Here is a 27,391-nt window from a genome sequence, read left to right as displayed (position 1 = left end):
TAAACAAGCTACAAGGATATATTGTACAGCACAGGGAATATAGCCAATATTTTATAATAACTATAAATGGAGTATAATCTTTAGAAATTGTGAATCACTATATTGTACACCTGAAACTTATATAATGTTATAAATCAACTACACTTCAATTTAAAAAAAAACTTAGAAAAAAGATCAGAAAAATACATTAAAAGAAAATTTTAAAAACAAAATTTTTATGTATTTATTTAGGCTGCGCTGGGTCTTAGTTGGGGCACCTGGGATCTCCGTTGTGGCATGTGTGATCTTTAGTTGCAGCATGTGTGATCTTTAGTTGTGGCATGTGAACTCTTAGTTGCAGCATGCATGTGGGATCTAGTTCTCTGACTAGGGATCAAACCTGGGCCCCTTGCATTGGGAGCATGGAGTCTTAGCCACTGGACCACCAGGGAGGTCCCTAAAAGAAAATTTTAAAAATAGATGCTCATTGTGGAAACACTATTAATCAGCTATAAAAAATGAGGTAATCCTACCATTTGTGACAACATGGACTTTGAAGACATTATGCTAAGTGAAATGAGTCAGAAAAAGACAAATACTGTATGATCAGATTGCACTAATGTATAGAAGTAGAACCTAATTAAAAAAAGAAACACAACTCACAAAAAAAAAGAAAATGCAAGTGAACAAAAAGAAGAAAATGAAAGTCATCTGTAATACCATGGTTTGGAGTTTCATTTAACATGACTTTTAAATGTACTTGGATTTTTAAAAAATGATTAGACCTCACATTGTTTTGTAACTTGCTTTTTTTTCCACTCAGCAGTAGACCACAACCATCTTTATAGAGCCATCATGTGATATTTTATATCACTTTTAACTACACCATAAAAATCTATCATTCAGATATATAATTTATTTAAATCTCTTATTATTAAAATACACAGGTTGTTTCCAAGTACTAACATTCAAATACCGCTTGCAACTTTTGTATACATTTCTTCGAATAGCTCCTTAATCCATTTCCTTAAAATAAACTCGTAGCTCTCAGTTCCTAGAAGTAGGACAGCTGGGTGAAAGGATCTGATATCTCCATTGGCTTGCACATCACCAGGTTGCCAGGGAAAGGCTGTACCAATTTTATGACCCTTCTCTGAAGCAGTGAGTAAATGAAGGTGCCTAAACCAGGCAACATAATTGGTCTTTACCTTTTGCCAAACTGAGAGATTAAAAAGCTAACCTTGGGCATTTCTCTAATTGCTAGTGAAGGTGAATACCTTTCCATCCCTCTGTTAGAACCTGAATTTCTTCTTTTGTAAACTCCCTGTCTGCCAGAAAGGGCAAACTGAGGGTCACTAAGATGGCCTCTGGAGACCAAATGTTCTCATCTCCGAGGGGACTTCACTGCACTGTTCCTGTGGGTGAGACTCAGCTCTGTAGTCCTGGAGAGGCAAGGACTGCCTGGGGCCTCTACCTGATCTTGAGACTTGCAGTGTGTAAGATTCCCCTTTACCTGAAGGGAGCCCTAAAATCTAATGCACAGTTTGACCCCATGCTCAGGTGCACTGGGAACCTAGTTGGTTATAGCTAAGTAAGTGACCAAGTAGCTTACCTCACAGGCAGAATCCCCACTGGGGTCAGTGAGCTTTGCTACCTGTAACCCAGACCATTTCCAAGCCCAGGCAGCAGTCTTGCCAATGGGTTTTGTGAGGGAGCCCGAGTACAGCATATGGACAGTACAATGCTAAGTCACTGCTCTTGCTAGAGGATCGCCTGGGACTATACCCCAGCTGACAGTCATGATGCCTGTTTGGTACAGCCAGATTTGTAGAGATGTTTGGAATAGTCGACTGATTTTAGCTAAATGCCAACGATCAGATAAAATAAGAGTCACGTTTTCGGGTGTTTTTCCAGCCTTTGGAGTATATAAATCTAAGATTTAGCTGCTTATGCTGTCGGAGTTGAATCTTCTTAGGTCTTATGATAGAGAAAGAGGCATGCATATGAATGGGCCCTACCACCAACCACAGGATTTCCACGCATCAGTGGGAAAGAGCAGAGGACAGGCGTAACCCTGGGCAGCAGAATTCCCCTCAGTAATGGGATGGGGAGAATAAAGTTGGGGGGTGGGGTGGAGATTGTGTGTAATCAGCTTCCTGGAGAGTTTGGATAGTCTGAAAGAGCCTTCAGGTGATTAGTTGAGAATCACTGCTCTTTGTGGTCTAAAGTACAGACAACACACCCTCAGAACTGTTTATTTAGGATATCTAAAGACACACAAGAGTAGATTTTTTTTAAATCTATGCTAACAACAGAAAGAGGTTTCTTCTGTATTCATGTGGTTTACCCACCTCTCTTCCTCTCTTCTCACATTTTCCTAAATATACCCTCCCTGAATTTTCATGGCTTCCAACTCCAAAGTTAAAGCAGTATCACTGCATCTTTTAGGGTTTACTTCAGTTCACTAAAAAGATTAGCTGTGCTTCATTTTTTTCTGTTTAAAGAGAAATTAATTGGTCCCACCCCCAAACTGTTGTGTATCTAAACATCATGCTACTTATAAACAACTTTTTGTCAAAAGTGAGATTCCAAGGATGTCTATAAACAAGATTGAGGTCAGAACCATTCAGGCCCTCAAACCACCATGGCTTGTCAACTCGGTTCTTTTACAAAGCGGAGAACTAGAAATATTAGTTCTTTGCTTTATTTGTTGCAGACGCATCTGGAAAAATGGAATAGCTGAATAGCTCTGAATTTTCCCAGAGACCAAGTCACTTCTTTGATCTTCTTAGCTGTTCATAAAAGTATTGAAAAAAAAATACACACACACCAAAAACAACACAAAAATCTCTTAAATGTGATACTTGTAACCAAAAGAATTTTAAAGCCATAAGTGCAATTGTATATTTTGGGAGAGAATGAAAAAGAAAGAAAGGAAAAAAAAAAAACAAAAATGGAAAAAGAGTAGTACTGTTGTAGGGAAAATGGGGCATGAGAGAATGGTCATGTCCCAGGCCTAGAGTCCTTGGGATGGCTGGCCAAGTGAGTGAGCCATAGTAAAGTGAAAGTGGGTTTATTTACAGAGGTACACACTCCACAGAAAGAAGCAGCCCCAGGGGTGGGGTCCTCTTGGAAAGTGAGAGCAGCCCCTGAAATGTGGGGCTGGTTAGTTTCTATGCGCTGGGCAATTTCATAGCTAACAAGTGGAATATTCTATCTTGGAGAGGGGGCGGGGATTTCCAGGAATTAGGGCACCACCCACCTTTTGGCCTTTCATGGTTGGCCTCAGAACTGTCATGGTGCCTGTCTGTGTGTTGTTTAGCATATGCTAATATATTACAATGAGTGTATAATGAGGCTCAAGGTCTACGGGAAGTTAAATCTTCTGCCATCTTGGACCTAGTTGGTTTTAACGAGTTTTTGTCATATCCTCAGGATATGTCATTCTTTTAAAGGTTGTGCCTTGCCCCTGTCCCTCCTGTCTCAGTGCAGAAGGAGGGTCTTAGAGAAAGAATGACATTATGACAGTATAACCAAATCCATCAACACATTTTTCTTGGGCACTAATTAATGCAAAGTGCACTTTACACCACAAAAGTCAACAAGACTCTGCTTTCAAAAAGCTTTGCCATCACACAATAACTTGTCACTTTTTGCTAAAATTTTAAGTTATCAGTCTGTTTTCACTAACTCTTTTGTCTCATCCTGGACCACTGACCAGAATGCTCCACATATATTCCTAGAGTTCTAAAAAGAGCTATAACAGTTTTTAAATGATTCAGTTTCATTCTGAATAAGCCACATAACCTTTCTGTGCCTCAGTTTCCCAGTCTGTAATATAAGGTTACTTGATGATCTAAAAAGTCCCTTCTGGGTGAAAAAATTCTGTTTCATTCATTCATTTGTTCAACACATATTTATGTTAACTGTGTGATGTGTGCCGGGAACTGTATTAGGCACCAGGGATGAACCCGGGAACAAAATTGACAAAGCCCCCTCATGGTGCTTCCATTTCAGTGGAGGTAGGTGGACTAAACAGTAAACAAACATAGAAGCAGAACGTTAGACTGTGACCAGTTCTGTGGATAAAGCAGGACAGGGCACTAAGGAGTGTCGCCGTGAAGCGTATCAGGAGATCAAAGAAGGCCTCACTGATATGGAGCCACTTGAGAACGAGCTTGAAGGAAGTGACGGGGCAAGCTCAGCGCAATCTTGAGGAGGGGTCAGATCATGTGCAAAGGTCCTGAGGTGGGTCTGAGAGGAGGCAAGGAGGCCAGAGCAGAGTGAGCGAGGGCAGAAAAGGAAAAGATTGAGGTGGGGAGTGGCAGAGTCAGCTACTGTAGGAACTCTGACTAAGGACAAAGTACTCTCCTAACTTTACACTTCGTTTAAATTGTACATTTCCAACATCAGAATTTAGGTTTGGTAAGATATTAACTCATACTATGAAAACATTAAGTTGCCATTTAAAAAGTAGCTACTTCCTGAAATCTAACCCTTCTGTTTCCCTGAACTTCATTAAGTAACACTGGAAATTTTCAGGATGTATCATAAAAATGATCATGACTCACTCAGCAGATGTCCATAGCCACTGCCAAAGGTAATGGTCAGGATTTGGGGGACCAGAGCCGTGACCACGGCACTGTCTGATCAAGCAGCCCCTGCCCCAGCACTGTGCTGTGCTCAGTGGCCAAGACAGCACAACATCGTATGAAATTCCCAAGAGAAAACTTCCCTGACACATCCTTTAAGCTCATTTTAAATTAACTGCAGTAGCACAAACTCCAAAGAACCGAAATAGTTACCTTTATTTTCTGGTATTACTATGAACTAATATAAACAGAGTTTCACAAAAAGTCTTGCTGAACTTCAGATTTATTATTCCAGAGATGCACTGAGAAAGGAAAGTCTTTGTGGGGTCATGAAACATTTGTCCAGAAAGTAAAGGAAGAAGCAGGGCAGGACCCCCTCAGAACCAGGTGTCCTGGCCAGTCCTCAGCTCCTGACCTCATCCTCTCCTCTTTTTTTTTTTTTTTTTTTTCCGGTACGCGGGCCTCTCACTGTTGTGGCCTCTCCCGTTGCGGAGCACAGGCTCCGGACGCGCAGGCTCAGCGGCCATGGCTCACGGGCCCAGCCGCTCTGTGGCATGTGGGATCTTCCCGGACTGGGGCACGAACCCGCGTCCCCTGCATCGGCAGGCGGACTCTCAACCACTGCGCCACCAGGGAAGCTCCATCCTCTCCTCTTTAAGGCCAGTCCTCAGCCCCTTCTCAGACTGTGGGTCCCCTACCCTGCAGCAACCCACCATTGCCAGCAGGGCTTCAAAAATGATGCCTGCAGAGCCCCGAAGTCCTACTGCATCTAAGTCCTAAGAGTAGGGGGTGCGAGGGGGCAGCAACTGTAGTTGTTACTAGCATTACAGAGCAGGCCTCGTCGATAGCCATCCTTTAAGAGTGGCATGATTTCCTCAAGCTCCAAACTCATTTCATAGATCCTTGGTAACAAACTTTTCTAACTCAAATTTTAGGAATTAGAAAGAGTGTCACCACGAAAGGCTGGGTGTCAGGCTGCCGGAGGTCTCACAGGGCAGCATTTCTCTCCATGAATTCACCATGTTTCTGAGGTCATCTACCCCAACCCACTTCAGCACTGCTCAGACCCAAGAATGATGACTCGTACTAATAGAGTTCCCAGAAGCTTGTGGTATAAGCCTACGTTTCTTGGTTATCGAGAAGAAAGGCAGCTGCCGGGAGGACCTGAAGCTCCTGTTTTCTGACCAGCATGTTCTTTCCCCGCAGTGGTATAACCATGTGGTTAGGAGCTGGGAAGCTGCAGCCAGACTGCAGGCGTGCTGAGAGGGAACTCAACCCAGATGGAGGGAACGTCCATCTGGCCTTAAGCCCAGCTCTTAAGCAATGATGCTCTAGTCCCATCTCAGCGCCCCACAGAGTGGCATGGCATCTACACGCAATGGCCATTTCATTGGGTCAAAGATGTGACAAGTAATAGAGCAGCATTCGACCATGACACATCTACTACCTGGGCCTCGCCAGCTTGTCTAAGGAAAGGGACTGACCCAGATTCATTCATACATTTGACATTGATAGACACTGATTTGACATTGATGGGAAAAAGAGATGAGTCCGCTTGCTCTTCAGTCACACACAGACTGGTCAGGAGTTTATGAGACTATCAAGCAGTCCATGCTACAGCAGCAGTGGATGGAGAGCGATAAAGAAGCACCTAGGGGTGCTGGAATTCCTTCGCGGTCCAGTGGTTAGGGCTCCGAGCTTCCACTGCAGGGGGCACGGGTTCGATCCCTGGTTGGGGAACTAAGAGCCTGCACGTTGCACGGTGCAGGCAAAAAAAAAATAGAAGCATCTAGGGATAGCACCTAATCCAGCATGGGAGGGGGTCAGGAAGACCTCCGGGGACAGGCACGCCATGCACAAGCCTTCCAGAACTACACTGAGGGAAGGAGTCGGGGAAAAAATATTCCGGGCAGAGAAAACAGCACATGTAAAGGTGCGGAAGGGCTTCCCTGGTGGTGCAGTGGTTGAGAGTCCGCCTGCCAATGCAGGGGACACGGGTTCGTGCCCCGGTCCGGGAAGATCCCACATGCCGCGGAGCGGCTAGGCCCGTGAGCCATGGCTGCTGAGCCTGCGCGTCTGGAGCCTGTGCTCCGCAACGGGAGAGGCCACAACAGTGAGAGGCCCACGTACCACAAAAAAAAAAAAAATGTGCGGAAGCGTGACCCTGTGGGAGCCATAAAGCAGTTCCATGTGGACGAAGGACAGGGTTCACGACGGGCAGGGTAAGAGGAGAGGGAAAGGGAGGGGCGGGGTCCACATCATGAGGGACCTCGCAGAAAGGCTCGGATTTATCCTGAAGACAGGGAAGCACATTAAAAGATTCTAAGCTGGAATCTTCAAGACCTGATTTGATTTTCAGAGATCACTCTGGTAGTGGTTAAGAGCTGACTTGGGAGAAGGATGCTAGATGGGTGTCAGGGAGGCAGGTTATGGTGCTATTACAGTCATCAAGTCGGAAGAAGGGGGCAGGGGCAATAAATCCCAGGGAGAGTTAAGAAAGGAGAATGGACTGAGGATGGGTGAGAAAGAGAGATCTGGGATTTTGGGCAAACTGGCAGAGCCAATGACCACAATGGGAACCGGGATGTCGGTTTTAGACATGGGGAATTTGGGATGAAGAGGAACAGCAGGCAGCAGCATATATGTGCCAGGAGCTCAGGAGGTCTGGGCTGAGAGGAGTTTGGGCAGGCATTCTGCCATGAGTGCTATATCACTCCATAGGCACTGCAGCCTGCTGACATGTGCCGAGTGCCCGTGGAGTGCCAGATATCTTATCCACATTGTCTAATATGGTCCCTCAGCAACTGTGAGATAGGGACTACCATCCCATTATACAGATGAGAAGACTGAGGATCAGAGAGGGTAACTTGCCAATGCCCTGTGGCTGGTAAGTGGCCAGATTGGGAGTGAAACCCAGGGCCTCTGATGTCAGGGCCAACTTCCTCGCACCCTGCTGCTTCCAAATAGGCATAGCATTTTATAGCCACTCCTCATCCCAAAACCCACATTCACCAAATGGACTAAAAAAGTTAAATCGCACTTTAAAACAGTCTTCAAACTGTAAGGTGTATATGCGAGGACTAGATAGTCAACCTCTAATTTCCCCTAAAATATCCTTGATTTTGGCAAAATTTGTATGACAGATAACTTTTAAAGTATGGGTTGATGTCAAAAACCCATCACCAGGCATCACCAACCCTTAAAATGTAACTGATTCCTTATCTAAGCAAATAAGGCTTTTATGAAACATAGCAGTTCTTAAGACCAGTCTGGAGGCTGGTCTTTATCCCACCACTATTATAGAACTGTCCTGCACGTATCTGTGTAGCTCTTGCATGTAACCGACTGTCCACAATGATTCGTTCACTTCTCCGCTTCTCAACCAAAAATTCAAACCTGGCAATCCTGTAGGAGGACACTGTCTTCGACCAACATGCCTTCTTCATGAACTAGGCCACAATGTGTACAATTTGCTTTGTAATTTTACAGTAATGGTCATGAAAGGATTACGAGGTTAAGGAATAATTAAGGGTTCCATACATGTCAGTCTGAGCAACAGCTCAGGCAGTTCACACTGTTCAAAGATGGGCTTCCCCAGATTTCTTCTTAAGTCACGAAAAGAGAATGAGAGAGAACCCCAGCAGCACGCAGGCACAGCAGCCTTGCCAATTCATCAGGAAGTGGATTAACTTCTACGACAAAGACTAAAGCAGAACCTGAGGAATCTGGGAAGTGATTGGCTCAGAGAGTGTGATATCACTTTGATAGTTCTACACAGTGGGATATACATACTTACTTCGAGAACCTAGTCTGGCTCCCAAATATATGTAGTGCTTGGAGAGAGAGTTTCCCGTCTTTGCATGTTCCCAACATCCAATCCCAAAGCCCTTTGGTTTCCAATCTACACTTAAAATCAGACTCTGCCACTTTCTGCCGTAGACAAGATTCACTCTATCTGCCTAAGCCTCAGTTTACTTCTTTGCAGATTTAAGGCAACAATAGCTGCCCTGCACTGCCCTGCCCAGCTCACAAGGGCCACTGTGATAATTAAAGGAGGCAATAGATGAAAAGATGGTGCACACTGGGAGCAACTCTGTACCCGTGAGCTGCCGTTATTCATGAGATTGATACCAACTTACTTCATGGGGCATGTGGACCCTAAACATAGCCAGTTTCTTCTACTGAAGATTTAAACCTACATCTTAAAACATAATAGATATTCTAATGTTGTCAGAGTCACTCTTCCCTACCAAGGGAAAAAAAGCATTCTAGAATAAGAGAAGACCTAAACGCTCCAGATATATGTGAAAAAAATGACAAAAGACCATAAAGACCATTTTCCTCAAAAAAAAAAAAAAAAAAAGATGTCTTCTTTATACTGGCTCAAATTGAAGATTCTTTTTGTTGCAGTACTTTAAAATCTTTAAAAATCTTGCAGGTGAGACAAAATGTCCGTGGTCCTAGGCAATATCTGAAATTTTTCCTTTGAACGTAATGCATTTCTTTTGTAATCAAAATTTTTCTCCAATGAACTTAATCAATTTAAATTAATTTAGCATCTATTTCTTGAGCATCTTCTTTGCATTAAGCATTTTTAAGTAGCATAGGAGAAAGGGAGATAAGGAAAATCTTGTTTTACACGAAGATTATGATCTAAGGAGACTGAGATAAGCTCACAAAGAACTATAATATGCTAAGGGTCATAAGAGGTCAGAGGAAAGTGACAGCTATAACTAAGGGAGTTGAGAAAGGCTTAACAGAGAATTGGAAGAAGGAAAGAGGGAAGACTGATTTAGCCTAGAAGGCAGAGAAGAGAGGAAATGCAGAAGCAGAGGAGGGGGACCACACAGCAAGTATTCGAAGTCTGCCCGGGGGTTCGGTTGTGCTGACATTAGGACAGAAGTTTTAAGATTTTGTTAAAGCAGTTAGTACATGCTTGTTACTAAAAGACATAACAAAGATACTTTGTTAGTTTATACAGTTGAAAATGAAGATGCTAACTCCTGGAAGAGGGAAAAAAAGAAGTGAGTTTGAGGAAAGGTCCCGATGAAACAAGATCGGTCAAATGCTAATGTTCATAATTGTTGAAGCCGGAGGTGGGGGTATACTCTCCACTTCTTAGGATGTCTGCAATTTTCCATTAAAAATGGCTAAAAAAGAAATGAAGGCCATTCAGTCTGGTCAGCTGATGGCTTCTCAGGTGATGGTGCTGATCCGATAAGAACATTCTAACCTCTAGGTCAGTTGGAGGGAACGGGCAGGACTGAGGCTGCAGCTGACTCCACAGGCAGAAGCAGATACTGCACAACATAACTAAGGGCTGTTTTCGGTTCCCCATGCCTCTCGCTCCATACTTCTTTCTCAATTTCCCACTGGGAGGAAGGGAGTAGCAGGGGTCTGCTACTGGCCAAGTTGGTGCTAAGTCAGTCTAAGAAAAACGAAGCCAACTATGTTGCCCTCAATGTACAAATAACTGTAGGAGTTATTTTTGGTCAAGTCAAATTTTTTTTAAATTTTTAAATTTTATTTATTTATATTTGGCTGCGTTGGGTCTTCGTTGCTGCGCGTGGGCTTTCTCTAGTTGCGGCGAGGGGGGGTCTACTCTTTGTTGCGGTGCGCGGGCTTCTCATTGTGGTGGCTTCTCTTGTTGTGGAGCACAGGCTCTAGGTGCGCAGGCTTCAGTAGTTGTGGCGCGGGAGCTCAGTAATTGTGGCTCGCGGGCTCTAGAGCACAGGCTCGGTAGTTGTGGCACCCAGGCTTAGTTGCTCCGTGGCATGTGGGATCTTCCCGGACCAGGGCTCGAACCCGTGTCCCCTGCATTGGCAGTCAGATTCTTAACCACTGCGCCACCAGGGAAGTCCGGTCAAGTCAATTTTAATATTTGTTTAGTACTTGCTAGAAAATATTAATAAGCAAAGTGAAGAGAATTAAAAACCCACTGTACCCCGCCACCAAGAGAAAAACCACCCAGCGTTTGGCACATCCTTTGCCTCTGTCCACGCGTGTGCACATCTGTACATACACGCACATGCTTTCTCTCCTCGTCACGGTAGGATCACAGTCTTGGGTAACATGTTTTTCAATTTTAAAACTGTACTTCATGGCATTTAATGAAACAGCGTTTTACAACATCAGTTTAAGGGCTGCACAGTAGTCCATTAGAAAACAGTCTGATCTGTGTGGATGGACCTAGAGACTGTCATACAGAGTGAAGTAAGTCAGAAAGAGAAAAACAAATATCGTATATTAACACATATGTGGAACCTAGAAAAATGGTACAGATGAACCAGTTTGCAGGGCAGAAATGGAGACACAGATGTAGAGAAAAAACATATGGACACCAAGGGGGAAAAGTGGCAGGGGGGTGGTGGTGTGATGAATTGGGCGATTGGGATCGACATGTATATACTGATGTGTATGAAATGGATGACTAATAAGAACCTGCTGTATAAAAAAATAAATAAAATAAAATTCAAAAATTTTTTTTAAAAAGTCTGATCTGGTGCTTCTAACCTTGGACAGGGGCTTACGTCAAACAAATATTGTTCAGTAAAATGCTTTGGTCTGAGAGGGCTCTCTCTCTCAATATTACTTTGAGTTAATATATACTAGTATCATATATACTAGTTTAGAAATAGGATGCAGTAATTTGTTTTAGCAGGAGAGAGGGAGTGATGGTAACATTCTAACAGAAATAATCCTATCTTCCTTGAAAAAGTATAGGTTGTTGGGATTTTAGCTTTTTGTTTTGTTTTCAGGTTGTAAAAGCAAGACATGAATGCTGCAAGGCAGGCAGACATATGTTACCACAAAGAGTAACAAAGATAATTTCCCTGCCTTCCTTCCGACTCCACTGTCCAGAACTGGCTACTGTTGATAGTTTGGTATGTCTGTCTTCCAAACATTTATAAGGCTAAATATGTATGTAATTTCTGTCTGGAATTTGTGCTGACAGAACAAGGAGCCACGGAAGGAATCCAGTGAGTGATCCCACCTACCACACAGCAGCATGCAGGGCACTGGGCTCTGGCAGAGGCTGAGGAAGGACCACTCACAGGGACACCCCTCTGAAAGTGGAAAGTGAAAGAGCACCAAGGCTGGGTGCTCTTATTCACCAGTCATATTCCAATAAACTCAAGGCTGCTCAACCACAAACAGAAATGATCATGGAGGACAGGAAGGCAACAACACGCCTCCCTATTCTTTTGCAAATCACTTCTCAAACACTTGCAAACTCTCACACAAACCCCTCCACACTTGGCATGGGGTCCCCATGGGCACGTCTCCGAATGCGTGGGTCCTGTGTGCCACATCACTGCTACAGTCTGGACTTACGCACAGGTCACCTCTGCAGGAACAGAAATAACCAAAGGCATCTGAGAGCCTTGCCAGTTTTCAGGAGGCCAGCAGGGCTCATCATGCCTTATGTGGGGACCTAGTTCTTGGTTTCCAGAGTGGGGTCAAGCTTGGTTGCAACTACCAGAGGTTAACCATCCATGCATGGTGTGGTGTGTGTTCCCATTCAGAGGAAGGGTCACAAACAAGAAGCAGGCCCAATGATTTAAGCCTCTGAAGCATTTCCTACACCGGTGGCTCTCAAAGTGTGGTGCAGGGGACTCTAGGGATCCACAAAGTCAAAACCACTTTCGTAACAATGCCAAGATGCTATTTGACATTTTCACTCTCACATTTGCCGGAGTACACTGTGGAGTTTTCCAGAGGCTATATGACATGTAATACTGCAACAGACTGAATGCAGAAGCAGATATAAGAATCTAGCTGATGAAAAAGCAAATGAAAAACAAAAAAGGAATCTAGCTGCTGTCTCTTAAACCTAACATTAAAGAGATTTGCAAAAATATAATTAATACAATGTCACTCTTCTCAGTAACGTTCTGTTTTGAAAAGGATGGTTATTTTCATAAAGATATGTTATGTACAATACGTCCACTATTATGTCTAAATGCATTACTAAATATAGTAAAATATTCTCAGTTTTAGTTATATTTGGCAAATATTGAAATATATAACCCACATAAAAGTTCCTTAGTATACTGATTTTTAAGAGTCTAAAGGGGTTTTTGAGCACCTCCCCCAGAAAAGTTTGAGAACTGCTACCCTAGAGGCTGTCCCCGACTCCCTACCCCCATCCCCGCCAAGACACACACACACACACACACACACACACACACACACACACACACACACGCTGTAAGGAGGGTTATGTATGTGGCAGGAAGGAAGATGTGCCATTCTGATGTGCTGGCTGAATTAGTAAAGGCAGCCCGTGCTCCTTCCTGGATCTCTGAATCTATTAGGATGGGCTCTATCCCCACCCCTTCCACCGAGGGTCTCTTCCCGCCGCACTCCGTTTTCCCCTTACCACTTGGTGTGTTTTCCCCCATCTGTCAGAACCTCTGAGGATTTCCCTATCCCGCCACCCCCAGCTCGGCGAGGACTCCCCGGTGAGGCCCGCACACCCTCCCTGAGGTTAGGACTCCCCAGTTCAGTCGGCCGGAACAGTCTCAGCGTGGACTCTGGGCGGCCCGCACAGCCCAGACAAAGAAGGCCTAGGAGAGCCATTTCCAGTCCCCAAGACCTGTCCTCGGCTCAGCACAGGCTGGGGACAGGGCGAAGGGGTCAGTCCCCAGGAACTAGTCCCCGATTTTCCCCCTCGGCCTTCCCCGGATCCCCGCCCCGGGCCGCCCGGCGCGCTGCAGTCCGGGCAGTCCAGGCTCGGGGAAGGTGCCCGGGGCGCCGCGGACTCGCGCCCACCCTGCCAGGGCCAGGGCGGCCGGCGCTCCCGCCCGGGGCCGGACGTCGGTCGGGCCGCGACGTATTCACTTACCGCGAACTGCACTACAGGCTCCGACCAGCGGCCGGGAACCAGGCTGCGGGGCACGATCCCGTGCGCTGCGCGATTCCAGACGCCGAGCTCCTCCCCTTGTCGCCCCGGGGCCACTGGCCGAGGGGCGGAGCCGGGGCGGGGCGGGGTCTGCGGGGGCGAAGGAGACCTCGCCCCCCGCGGGAGGGAGGGTTGCTAGGGGCCAGCGGCAGGCTCCTCCCATGCGGGCCCAGGCCTGGGACTCGCTCACTCTGGGCCGTGGAGTGTGACTGTCCAGCTCTCTAGGAGGGGAGCCGAAGAGACGAGGGGAAAATGCCACTTTTTAAAATGATTTGGCCGTCAAGCTGGAGGCTTCCCTATCTGGCACCCCGGTACGTGTGGTCACCTCCCCTCTCTCCCTTTTGCCCTCACCCCATCGCCACTTTAATGCCTTGTAAAGCGTGCTGAGTGACCTGGCGGGACTTCAACGTTTCCGTGGCTAGGAGTGCAAAGTTTCAATGTTTAACCAACTTATTTATTTTTAACGTGTAACGACTCTTCCTAATGTACGCTGTTCACCCTGTCAGAAGTCAGAGAAATGGCTCAGCATACACTGAGAGGGCCTTCTTCACCGCACCTACTTTCCGTAGGTTGGTTGGAGTTGCGCCTGCTGAGGTAAATGTGGGTGATTAGATCTTTCTAGATGAAAGGTGAGGTTTTCCTGCCCAACTTATATAGAGAGTTATTGTCGTTTTCTATCTTATCTGAATAAACAGCTTATAAGATGACTAACTAATAGCTGATACTGATACTGACCTCTACTAGTTACCACGCTCCTACTCTTTGCAGGCTTCGATGATGGGGTCTTTACATATGTTATTTAGTTCAGTTCCTCCAGTTGCCCCATGAAGTGAGGAATATGACCCTGTTTTACAGACATCCATAGCTGGGATTCAGTCCTCAGCTCTATCTGACTCCTAAGCCCACACTTCATCATGTTGCACTGCAGGGTACAGCTATTCCCTGGTTATATTTAATTTTGAAAGAGAACATATTTGCTATATTTCATATTACTATAGTAAATATTACGTATTTACTGTATGGGAGAAGACTTTCTTCCCACCCACTTCCTAAAGTCCTTGCATTCACATTCATTGAGCAAACTTTCCTTGAGTGGCCACCATATACCAGAGGCTCACCACAAACCCCGAAAAATAATACTGGGGTCGCCTCGGAAGTTAGAGTGTAGGGAAAGCTGAGAGGTAGGGAGAAAAGACATCCAGCTACATTTTGGTTCTTACTGAGGGAGCCCTTCAAAAAGCAAAGTTTCTTAATGTTCAGTGATAACATACATATAATATAAGAACTGGTAATCCTTGACAGGAAATAATTAAATCAGAACTATAAAAGGAATTGAGATTTGTTAGTAAACACTCTGGCCAAAACCATGAAGGAAATAGTTCCCACATCACTCTGCTCTTTTGCTCTGGGAAACGTCACCAGTGATGTGTGGATTGCAAATCCAGTGACCTCTCTTCTGTTCTTGCCCTTGCTGGCTGCTCTGTGGTGTTTGACACTGGTTGACAGGTCTTTCCTTGAGATGTTAACCTCCTTTGGCTTTAGAGCCTTCTGCTCTCATGATTCACTTCTGAATTTGGTCCCTCTTTCTTAGGCTCTTTCACTGCACTCTTTCTCCTCTCACTTCACATGTGACTCCATACACTGATGAATTCTGCTTCATTTACTTTCTCTGTATGCAAACTTCCAGCTGAAGTCCCCTCTGCCTCTGTCATTGACCTTAACCCTCTTCAGATCTCCACACTCTTTGTCAGCAGCCATTTGTGGGGCATCACCACCTGAGTATTCCCAAGGCACTTGCCATTCTTCACATCTAAAGGGGCAGTTCAGTGTCTTCTCTAGACATCTGCCTGTCCCCTCCAACCCATCCAGTTTCTTCCTCATCCTGAATCCCACATCCTGAGTTTGGATTTCATGGTGTGTTGAGAAAGCATTTAAGGGGGTTAGAACCATATCACTATGCTCATACAAGTTTCGCCTAATAAATATTTCGGTCATGATACAAAAGATTCTGCAAGTGGCCCAGAGGAATGTGTAGATTTTAAGGGCCTTCTGAGAGGAAGCCCTCCAGGTGTGGTAACTGCTCAGGCACCATGAATCCGCTCCAGGGGCCAGTGGCAGAAGGGCCTTCAGTGAGGTAACAGCACTGTTCTATCAGCCTTACCTGCCAGAAGCTTATGCTACTATAAAGAGAATCATGAGGACTTCTCTGGTGGCACAGTGGTTAAGAATCCGCCTGCCAATCCACGGGACACGGGTTCGAGCCCTGGCCCGGGAAGATCCCACATGCTGCGGAGCAACTAAGCCCATGCGCCACAACTACTGAGCCCGCATACCGCAACTGCTGAAGCCCGCACGCTTAGAGCCCATGCTCTGCAACAAGACAACCCACGGCAATGAGAAGCCTGCGCACTGCAAAGAAGAGTAGCCCCTACTCGCTGCAACTAGAGAAAGCCCGCTCACAGCAACAAAGACCCAACGCAGCCAAAAATAATAAATAAATAAAATAATTTAAAAAGAAAAAATAGAAAGAATCATGAGGTTTTGGTCAGAGACCTGTTAAGCTCTGAGGAATGCTTCATTATACTCCACATTGACTTCAGTTGCTTGTATAAACTGGACCCCACTAACTTGGCATCATGCTTTGCTGTCATAATGCATTTTCGCACATATTATCTAATAGAAAGGAAGTGGTGTAAGAGAAAGGCAGTCTAGGGACTTCCCTGGAGGTCCAGTGGTTAAGACTCCACTCTTCCACTGCAGGGGGCATGGGTTCGATCCCTGGTCAAGGGAACTAAGATCCCACATGCCATGCGTGGCCGAAAAGGGAAAGAGAGAGAGAGAGAGAGAGAGAGAGAGAGAGAAAGGCAGTCTAGCATGGCAGTTCTCAAACCTCGAGGTTCATTGAAAAAACACATTCCTATACTGCACTCTTAGACAGACAGAGTGTGAGGGTCTGACTACCCTTTGAGTAACACCAGTGGTGGTTCCCAAACTGGGTGTTAGAATTTATTAAAAATACAGCCTCCTGTGCCCCGACCTAGAATTAGTTCAGGAGTAGGATCTGTGCTCAGAGTTTGAGGGCTCTAAATACTACAGGTGATTCTGCTCTTGCATGTTCAGCAGATTGCCCCCAGGGAGCTGCAAGCTGGAAATGTACCCTCCCTGAAGGTGGGATAATGTCAGTTTGCTCATCACCCCTAACACAGAGCCTGGCGCATAGAAGGTGCTCAGTACAAGTTTGCTGACTAATTACTGCCTTCTACTCTGTGCTCTCCACTGGTGTTCAGTGTTCTCTAGCATAGTAGAACCATTCAGTATTCTCTAGCATAGTAGAGGGGAGATATCTGTATGGCAATGAATGAAGTATAAAGTGGTCCCTTCTGAAATTCCTGTTTGCTATGACTCAAGAATGCCTGAGTTCATCACTGAATGTATTTCTTCCTCATACCAGAGGAAGTTTGAGATACATGTTTTCTGTTCTTCTACAAAAAAATGCTACATTCATAAAAAGGAAAGGCAGTTCTTAGGCTTATGTTGGCCCCCCACAGATATCCAACTGCCATCCCCTTCCTTGCCTCTCATAGTCTTAATTTTTGCGCTTTCTTACTGCCTAAATGCCTGAACTCCTGAGCTGCCTTCCCGGGGAACCAGGGTCCTCTGGCCATTGGCTTTACAATTAAGCACCGTTCCCCTCAACAAAGCTAATAATAAAACCCAAATGTGATTAAATGTCCCATTGAATCTTTACGAGAACACTTTGTATCTGGTGGCATGTTACCATTTCACAGATGAGGAAACTGAGATTCAGAATGATTATGTAATTTGCTTCAGGTCACATAACTTGTAAATGGTGATGCTGGGATTTGAACAAAGCCTGGTCTTAATTCCAGAGCTTGTGCTTGAAACCCTGTGCAAACAAATATAATTTTATTTAAATGAAATCATTGGATACCATGAGATTATAACTTATTAATTCTTTGCAGAAAGGAAGAGGAGCTTAAATGTTCTAGGAGGGAACTTTGGTCTGTTCCCATATGGTCTAGAATTCCTTATTCACAAATTTTCAGGGCTGCTTCTCCCTTATGGTAGTATGGAGATCCCTGCTGCTGCCCTGTGATTTAGGTGCACACAGGTAAAGAAACTCCCCATCCTGGGGATGGAGGTGTTGGAAATCAGGAGCAGTAATTTTACTGTTCTGAGGCTGCTCCTACTGACTTATTTAATACTTTTTTCCAGAAAATGATTTGGTAATGAGTCTTTCACTGCTGAACATCTACTTGGTATTTATGTTGTACATGCTTGTATTGTAAATGCTCATGAAGTCCAGAAGGGATTCTTTCATTCAGGCACTGTGGCGTGTAGAGAGGTAATCTCTGTCCTCTTCCCGGCCGTCTCCCAAAAGAATATAAAATCTGAGAAGAAATGGAAATCACAGCTCTAAAGACTTAAATGGTGGCAGCTCAGAGAGGCAGTTTCCCAGTACAACATTGCCACCTGCCGGATGCAGGCGCTAAGTACACCCCTTTTAAAAAGTGGGGTGGCTATTAATGTGTTGCCAAGCTGAACGCCTGATCCATGCATAGAGGGCTTAGGACTCTGCAGCCTGCTGTCCCCACTTTTGGGTGGGTCAATTCAGACTTGACAACTAATAAGGAAAAGTTCCAGTCTACCTGCTTGTCAAATGGAGATTGTATAGTTAAGGACACAGTGACCTGGCCCCAACAGCATCTCAGTGTATATGAAAAAGGGGCAGCTATTGTTTTGGAGAAACTTTCTTCTCCATTACGTATACAACCTGAAATAAATCCATTGGTTTAATGGGGCCCTTGACTCACAGAGGTTCTCCTTAAAGCCTAACCCTTTTTCACTGGTGGTTTGGCTTAGTTGGATCCTGTTAGTGTCCACCGGGCTGCTTCAGCTGTTCAAATGCTGCTCAATATATACCATCTTGAAAACTGGTGTGGTTGTCCACATAGTGGGCAGAACTCAAGGCCATTCTCATAACTCTGGCCAATACTCCTTTTGATGAAAGATTTTTTTTTTATTGATTCTTGGGATATTGCCAGTGAGTTAGCTGCCTGCTCTGCTATCTGTTCTGTCAATTGAAATACTATAGACTCATAGATTAAACAACCCTGGCACCTCTGATGGGAACACTTTAGACCCAAAATGTGTAAGGGTGGGGGCAGTTAATAATCTCTTTGTCCCCTAGATCCACCACTGCCACTTGAGTCACATAGCAGCTGCAGCTGACATTCTGTGGACATGGCTGATTCTTAATTCTTCTGCTGTGCCTGATGCCATCGATAGCAGCTCTCAACACGGACCCCCTTTAAGCAGGTACAAACACACGGGCTGGCACAACCTTGTTTCATTCTGACTGTTATAAATTCACATGCTTTTCTGATGCTTGAGAGGTTTTAGGTTATGCCAGCTACAACCACTCAGTGACACTGCCCGTGTGACTTAACCAATGTTAAGGCTGATCCAAATCAAGTTTAATGAAAAACCTGATCAGAATTACCTGTGCCTGTTTGGGTTTGCATATGACTGGAAATGGGCCATAGAATATCTCTCCATTGGGGATGGATGTTTTTTTTTGCTTGTTTGTTTTGTTTTGTCTTGGGTTTTTTTTTTTTTTTTTTGGCTTATCTGTTGCCTTCTGTAATTATTGGCAATGACACCAAAGATCAGCAGGTCTGTGTAAACTCTGTTTCATGGCTTGTAATGGATAATGGACTGGCCTTACACTCGACTACATCCTGACTGTCTGAAATAAAATCCTCTGGTCTCCCCGGGCCGGTTGTCTGATTCCAGGACCCCCAAAGGCATATTTGAGGTCAATACTACAGGCTAACTTTGTCTGGCTTGTTTGGAGTCCTATTGATAGTAACCTTAATTAAATGCTGTATGAGGCCATTTGAACAGATTTAGTTCTAGCCTCTGTTGGTTAAATTAATCGGAGTGGTCAACAGAGTGGCATGTGTTTGTGAATTTTGCCAGAAGCCAAGACGTGGAGGGACAACAGGTAAATTGATGGGGAAGGCAAACTTTCATGGGCCCTGAGCAGCCCTGCACATTTTTGCTGGGTATGCCAAGTACGCAAGGTCCTGACTACTCTTTACCCAGGCCGTTCCTTAGGGTGGTGAGAGCGGCTTTGAGCACTGCAATTATATAAAGTCAGGCATTTGCTTCAAAATTACTAGGTGGGGGGAAGAATTGAATGAGGGTATAGATGAAACAATATTGTCTAAGAATTTATGATTGTTGAGTCTGGGTCATGGGTACATGTGGGTTCAAAGTGCAGACTTTGTTATCACCATAAAAGCAGTGAATTCCCAAGCTCAGTGCTCCTCTTCTGCAGCACAAACCCGTTGTATGTATTACATCCTTCTGGACCCTCCACGTCTCTCCCATGGGACCCGAGGCAAGGACTTGATGCTCGCTGTGCCTTGAGTAATAACATTTTTCTTTGACTTAGGAGTCTCCTGTCTCCTGCCAATATTCATAAAATAGTAACAGGCTCTTATTAGCTTGTAAGTAGGGTAAAATCCCAAACCCTGATAGGTATCTGTGTTTTTTGTGGAGGGTGAAGGATGCTCTGGTGTTTGCTTGAAATCACCAGGCACAAATTTAGTTGTGTAATTTTGTTTTTACATTGAGGGGAAAAAATTCAGTTTATTAAACTTGTCTTGCAGCTGTGCCAAATTCTGCAAAGCTGGAAATTTAGAACTTTTTAATTTCATCACTTTTTCAGCTTTATTTAAAAGATTTAAAATAATGAAAAATCTCAGCCATTTACAAAAGTAGAAATATTAGTATTATGAGCATCCATATAGACATCACTCAGTTCAACTGGCTCATAGCCAGTCTTCTTATTTCTATATCTGCTTCCCGTCCCTGATAATTTTGAAGCATGTTTATAAAATCATATAATTTCATTTGTAATATGTTTTATTTTAAAATCATTCACTGGAGTTTGCTTTGTTTTAAAGTATCTGTATTCTTTGAATTTCTCAAGAGCTATTTTGTGCACATAGGATATATTGCTCCACTAATAATAATTATTAAAAAAGCATCACAATTCTCCTTCTCCCTGACACCTGAAATATTTTGGAGGTAACCAAAGCTGTACATAGTGGTAAATGTATCGCTTAAGCTTTTTATTTTAATAAATCTACATAAATACACATGAAGTTGACATTATTATATCACCAAAAGTTGACTCTAGAAGAAATGAAAAACTTGGCTAGTACAATAATCACTCAAGTAATAGGAAAAGTTATCAAAGAGATACATTCAAAAATGTTCTTACATGAGATGATTTTGCCTTTTAAATGGACTTTTTTTTTTTTTTTTTACTGTACGCGGGCCTCTCACTGTTGTGGTCTCTCCCGTTGCGGAGCACAGGCTCTGGACGCACAGGCCCAGCGGCCAAGGCTCACGGGCCCAACCGCTCCGCGGCATGTGGGATCCTCCCGGAATGGGGCATGAACCCGCGTCCCCTGCATTGGCAGGCGGACTCCCAACTGCTGCGCCATCAGGGAAGCCCTGGACTTTTTATTATGGAAAATATAAACGTATATAAAAAGCGTAAAAAACTTTATAATGAACCCCCATGTATCTGTAAACAAAAAGAACAAAGAGTGTCACCCTGATCCAAATGGTCAAATGGAAACCCGCTGCAGTCTCCCACGCCTTAGCACGCCCAGTCTTAGAACACCTAGTCTTAGCACGCCTGAGGGGAATTCAGGATGGAGAAAAATGGGAAAATGGCATTCTGTGCTTTGGGTATGGGGCCACTAGATAGTTAAGATGCATATCTAAGGAAGAATTTCAACGACCCCAGATTCTTGCATCTTCCCATTCACAGAAAAACACTAAAGTCATTAGCTTGAGATATCTTTTTTTGTAATTAGCAGTAACCTTTCGCCAAGATGTATGCTTGACTACATGTATTTTCCAGCCAAAAAATTCATATATAAACTAGCTCCTCCCCTACCTCTTCAGAGCAGTTCCTCAGAGCTACCTGAGAGGCTGTCTTCTGGGCTATTGTCCTCAGAAAGATCTCCAAATAAAACTGAAACTTACTACTTTTACATCATATGTTTTTTTTTTTCAGTCAACATACCCATGACCCAGACTCTACAATTATAAATTCTTGGACAATTTTCTTTCTTCTATATCCTCACTCAATTCTTCCTCACACCTGACAGTTTTTGTTTTTTTTTTAATTTTTAATTTATTTTTGGCTGTGTTGGGTCTTTGCTGCTCCGCACAGGCTTTCTCTAGTTGCAGCGAGAGGGGCTACTCTTTGTTCCTGTGCGCGGGCTTCTCATTGTGGTGGCTTCTCTCATTGCAAAACATGGTCTCTAGGCACGCGGGCTTCAGTAGTTGTGGTGCGTGGGCTCATTAGTTGTGGCTCGCGGGCTATAGAGCACAGGCTCAGTAGTTGTGATGCATGGGCCTAGTTGCACCGCGACATGTGGGATCTTCCTGGACCAGGGCTGGAATCCGTGTCCCCTGCATTGGCAGGCAGATTCTTAACCACTGCGCCACCAGGGAAGCCCAACCTGACAGTTTGAAGTAAATACCTGTCTTTATACAATTTCATGTATTATATATTTTGTTTTAAAAATGTAACTATAGTATCATCACGTAACAAAGTTAAAAATAATTCCAAAAATCATAAAATATCCCATGTTCAAATTTCCCTGTCTTATAAAGTTTTTGAAACAATTTATTTAAATCAGGCCCATTATCTTTTCTCTGTTAAGTTACAGATTTACACTCTATTTTTTTAGTTTATTTGTTGAAGAAATAATTGTGTTCTACCACCTGGATTTTGCTAATTGCATCTCCATGATGTCATTAATATGTTCTTCTGTCCCCTGCAAATAGATACATGTATCTTGAAGCTTGATTAGATTATGGTTCCCATGTTTTGCACAAGAATACTTCAAAGATGATACTGTGTACTTTTATCAGGAGGTATATAATACAGTAAGTCCAGTACATACGAACCTTCAAGTTGTGAAATTTCCAGTTGCAAAATTTCAAAGATGCATTCCATCAAAATCAGGCATGAGTGAAACTGCAGCTTGCCCTCCGTCTCCTATTGCTGACGATCCTTCAGCTCCACCATCTCCCACCTCCTCTCTCTCCTCCAGTCAGTAACTCTTCTTGCCTGTTCACTCGATGCCAGCTCCTGTATGCCGGCTGTTGTACTGTTCTACTGTACTTTTCAAGGTACTGTACTGTAAGATTAAAAATGTGTTCTCTATCTTTTGTGGTTTTTTTTATATATTATTTGTGTGAAAAGTATTATAAACCTATTACAGTACAGTACTATATAGCCGATTGTGTTAGTTGGGTACCTAGGCTAACTTTGTTGGACTTAGGAACAAATTGGACTTACGAACTTGCTCTCGGAACAGAAATTGTTCGTATGTAGGGGACTTACTGTATCTGACTGTCTCTCTTTTTTTGTGAATGTGAGCAGGCATTGATGATCAATGTTTAGACTCATTAATCATTAGGGGTTGCAAATGAAGATATTCTAATAGAATCTCTTCAAGTTGACTCCTGAGTCCTTTTGACAGAACCCAGTCATCCTTGATACTGTTCTTTTTTTTTTTTTTAAACATATTATTTAAAAAAAATTTTTAAATTTATTTTTGGCTGTGTTGGGTCTTTGTTGCTATGTGTGGGCTTTCTCTAGTTGCAGCGAGCGGGGCCTACTCTTTGTTGCGGTGCGCAGGCTTCTCATTGCGGTGGCTTCTCTTGTTGCGGAGCATGGGCTCTAGGCACGCGGGCTTCAGTAGTTGTGGCACATGGGCTCAGTAGCTCCATGGTGTGTGGGATCTTTCCTGACCAGGGATCGAACCCGTGTTCCCTGCATTGGCAGGCGGATTCTTAACCACCGCATCACCAGGGAAGCCCCTTGATACTGTTCTTGCTTTCTGGTGTAACAAGAGCTTTCTTACTTGCTTTGTACATTTTCTGCTCCTGACCTAGAATCTGCCATTTCTCAAAGGAGCCCTGGTTCCTCTTAGTGGGAAATGGTATTTAGAGTCATAACCTGGGCACTAGGGGTCCTCATTGCTGTTGGATTGGTCTTTGTAGAAACACTGCCTTTTAAGTGGATATAGTTTTTGTTTATTTGTTTATATAATACATCATTTAAAAAATTAAATATTATTTATGATTATTTAAATGATTTTTATGGTTGCAAAGTTGTGATATTGTGATTTGTAGTAAGAAATATATGTTTGGTCTTTGTCCCTGATCCTGGCACAGAGCTCCTAAAACCCTTGGGATTTCCTGAGTGATAAGAGCATAAAGGTGTCTTTTGTTATGTTAATGACGTGGCTTTCGGAAAGCACCTAAGGATGGGACCTGTTTGCCAGAGGAGCTAACCTGTGATTAGGGCTGGAACTTTTAGTCCAAACCCCTGGTCTCTAGGGAGGGGAGAGGGGCTGGAGGTTGAATCAGTCATAGCCATGATTTAATCAACCCAGTATATGTAATGAAGCCTCCATAAACCCCAAAAGGACAGGGTTTGGAGGGTTCCAGACTGGTGAACATGTGGAGATTTGGGAAGACTGGTGTGCCTGGAGAGGGCATAGAAGCTCCATGCCCTTTCCCCATACTTTGCCCTGTGTGTCTATTCCATCTGGCTGTTCCTGAGTTATATCCTTTTATAATAAATTGATGGATCTCGTAAGTAAAATGTTCCTCTGAGTTCTGTGAGTCATTCTAGCAAGTTAATTGAATTTGAAGGTCATTGGAGCCTCCAATCTACTCTTGGTTGGTCAGAAGCACAGGTGATAACCTGGGCTTGTGATTGGTGTCTAAAGTTGGAGGTGTCAGGGGGACAGTCTTATAGGATGGAGCCTTTAACCTGTGGGATCTGATGCCATCTCCAGGTATAGTCAGTGTTCAGTTGATTTGTAGGACACCTAGCTGGTGTTGAAGAATTGCTTGTTGGTGTGGGGACTCCCACTCCACATACACATCTACATGGTGGAATTGTTCACCAGAACCTCTTATAGTCAAATCTGTAAAACAAGGTAAATGTAGAGAAGTCTAGCTTCTGTCCCAATCTTCTTCAACCTATTCTTTCCTACCTCCAATGGGTATCTTGTTTTTTGTTTTTTTGGTTTATCCTTCAACTTAATTTAATAAAAGTAAATATGTGACTGTGTTCTTATTCTTTCCTTTCTTAGACAAACAGCAGCATCCTACACACATTTTCTCCCTCTTGCCTTTTTTTTTTTTTTTTTTTTTTGCCTAACCACGTATCATGGAGATCACTCCATGGCTGTATATAGTGCCTTTTCTCATTTCTTTTTATGACTTTATAATATCCTATTATGTGCATGTACCATTGGTAGACTTTTGTCTCCAATCTTTGCTATTATGAATAGCATTTCAAAGAAAGATCATATATCTTTCTGCATAGAGTACTAGCAGTGGTATTGATGGGTCAAAGTGTAAGTCCATGTCATTTTTGCTAGATATTGCCCACTTCTTTTCTGTATTAGTTGGGTTCTACAATGGACTGAATGTTTATGTCCTTCCAAAATTTATATGTTGAAATCCTGACTCCCCTAATGTGATGGTATTTGAAAGTGGGCCCTTTGGGAAATGATTAGATCATGAGGGTGGAGCCCTCATGAATGGGGTTAGTGCCCTTAGAAGAAGAGTCTAGAGAGCTAGCTAGGTCTCTTTCTGCCATGTGAACATACAATGTTAGCAGTTGTAACTTCTTCTGCAACCCAGAAGAGGACTCTCACCGGGACCCGACCAGGCCAGCACCTTCATCTTGGACTTTACCTTTCAGAACCATGAGAAATAAATGTTTGCTGTTTTAGCCACCCAGTCTATGGTAACTTGTAATAGCAGCCTAAACTGACTAAGACAAGGTCACATTTGGAAACAGAGACCACACCAGTTATGTGAACCAAAAGAATTTAATATAAAGGCTTGTTCATTAGGTATAATGTTATTAATAGCTGAAGGTAAAAAGAGAACTTTAAGGTATCAAAAGGCAGCAACTGTAGGCAGCTGCTCCCAACCCTCAGCTGAGGAAACTTAGAGGAGAGGTCCTATGGAGCTGCAACTCAGAACTCCGAGGAGATGGCACTGCTGGACTGGTGGGAGGTTCTGAGTCTGATACGGGGAGCCTTATGGGCCTGGGGCCCAGGCCTTGCAGGAGGAGAGGGCCAGCTGATTCTGATGTCTCTGTGGGAGACAGGGGTTTGCAAGTATGGGGAAAACTGAAAACTGAATTTGGCTGCTGCTCTGCAAAGGTACCTGCTGCTGCAGAGTGAAGGCACTGCAGGGCCGGCTCCTGGGAACGGCAAACAAACAGGAAGCCCCCAGGAAGCAGACAGGAAGAAGCAAGTCCCTTCGTCTTCCTGTAGCCTCTCAGGCTCCCACTGACACATCCTAACTTAGAGCCACCTGACCAAGCAGAAAGGTGGTTGGAGAGTCCTGGCCCCAGGATCAAAAAGCAGAGTACGAAAGGTTAGATTTGGAGCTGAGAGGCAGCAATTTCATAATCTCCACAGGTGTGGTAGAGCTGTTAAGCATTTCAGTTACCCAGTGCCTTTTCACCACAGCCTTAGCGATGGAATATTTCATCAGACTTGCAGATTTTTGCCATCAGATGGTTCTTTTAAACAACAGGTAATTATCTGCCCTATAAACTGTTCTGAAGTAGAGAAAAAGATGGAAGATATAATAGTTCTCACTGCTTTTATGTTTATCATGCATAATGGCTTTAACAATGCTTGTAAAACACTACACAACTATACAGAAACACAGCTGACATAGACTAATGGACAACTCTATGACCAAGGATAAAATGGTTGTGCAAGATGGCCTAAACCATCTGTTGGCAAAAGCGAACAGTGGAATCTTCTGTATTTCTATCCCTTGGAAATTTTAGTTTATCCTGCTCAGATTTAAGCCTGGAACAGCTTTTGCTATAAATTAAGACTTTTCGTTAAAAAACGTTTTTACTCTTTGCTTATTTTAAGATTACTTACATAAAAGGGACCATTTAGAAAATACCCCCGTAGTTTGTTTTCATTTCATGTATATTTTGACATTCATACATATTTTTATGAAGGCCAATTTCTCATCTACAATTTTTATACCTGTACTGATAAAATAATTGTTTCTTGACTTCTCCCTAGCTAGGCATCCCAGTCTTTTAAGTATATTGAGGATCAAAATATGCCTCCTGCTGGGGAAAATCACTCAGAGATACATCCTCTTACATTCTAGACACATTCTTCATTAAGTTTTGAAATCTTTGATTGAAATCTGTAAAGGTTAAGTCATCATATAAATAGCAGCACTATTAACAATCACAAAATTAATGAGAATAATAATGAGCTCAAGCATGTAAAATGCCAGAGTTAGCATAAACATTGTAATGCCTCTTTGTATGACATTTTTGTTTTGCCATAGGGAAAAGTTCTGTGAGCTTTTTCCCTAAGTGGAGCCAATACGTTATTACTGCAAATAAACTGCTCATTATCTAAGTTGTTTTTGCAACTTTTGGAGAAAGCAAAATGAGGTATTCATGAAGGAGGCATTTATGGCTGTGCAGTGAAATAAAAAAGTGGTTTTAAATAGAAATTAAGAACAGTTCTGTACATCACTTTCATTATCGTTGTAAAAGTAAAACACGTACACTGCAGAAAACTTTGAAAATATACCCATGTGCACATGCACACACACACACACACACACACACACAGTCCATTAAAAACTGCCCATAATCCTACCACCCATGAATGACTTATCACTGGCAGTATGTTTAGTTCTATTGGTCTCTGTCTTATCTCAATAGTGGGGAACACACAACAGGTAGTTTTGTATGTTGCATTTTTGTCAAAAC

At 43.5% G+C, this 27,391-nt stretch overlaps 2 protein-coding genes across 2 annotated transcripts in view; one reads left to right on the top strand and one right to left on the bottom strand.

Moving 5' to 3' along the window:
• The window catches only part of ACO1 (aconitase 1), a 59,695-nt gene extending 46,178 nt beyond the window's left edge, over nucleotides 1–13,517 (bottom strand). The window contains exon 1 of the mRNA XM_082842561.1: nucleotides 13,420–13,517. The gene's annotated coding sequence lies outside the window, so the exon portion shown is untranslated. The remainder of the gene's footprint in view (nucleotides 1–13,419) is intronic.
• Nucleotides 13,518–13,681: 164 nt separating this feature from the next.
• Nucleotides 13,682–27,391, top strand: part of LOC309963984 (uncharacterized protein) — a 212,132-nt gene continuing 198,422 nt past the window's right edge. Inside the window, exons 1-2 of the mRNA XM_082842580.1 lie at nucleotides 13,682–13,787; nucleotides 18,689–18,816. The gene's annotated coding sequence lies outside the window, so the exon portion shown is untranslated. The remainder of the gene's footprint in view (nucleotides 13,788–18,688; nucleotides 18,817–27,391) is intronic.

This window comes from Leucopleurus acutus (genome assembly GCF_964270905.1).
Source record: "Leucopleurus acutus genome assembly, chromosome: 7".
Classification (NCBI taxonomy): Eukaryota; Metazoa; Chordata; class Mammalia; order Artiodactyla; family Delphinidae; genus Leucopleurus; species Leucopleurus acutus.
The sequence above is the reverse complement of the archived record's forward strand: the minus strand, read 5'-3'. Positions and strand labels throughout refer to the sequence as shown.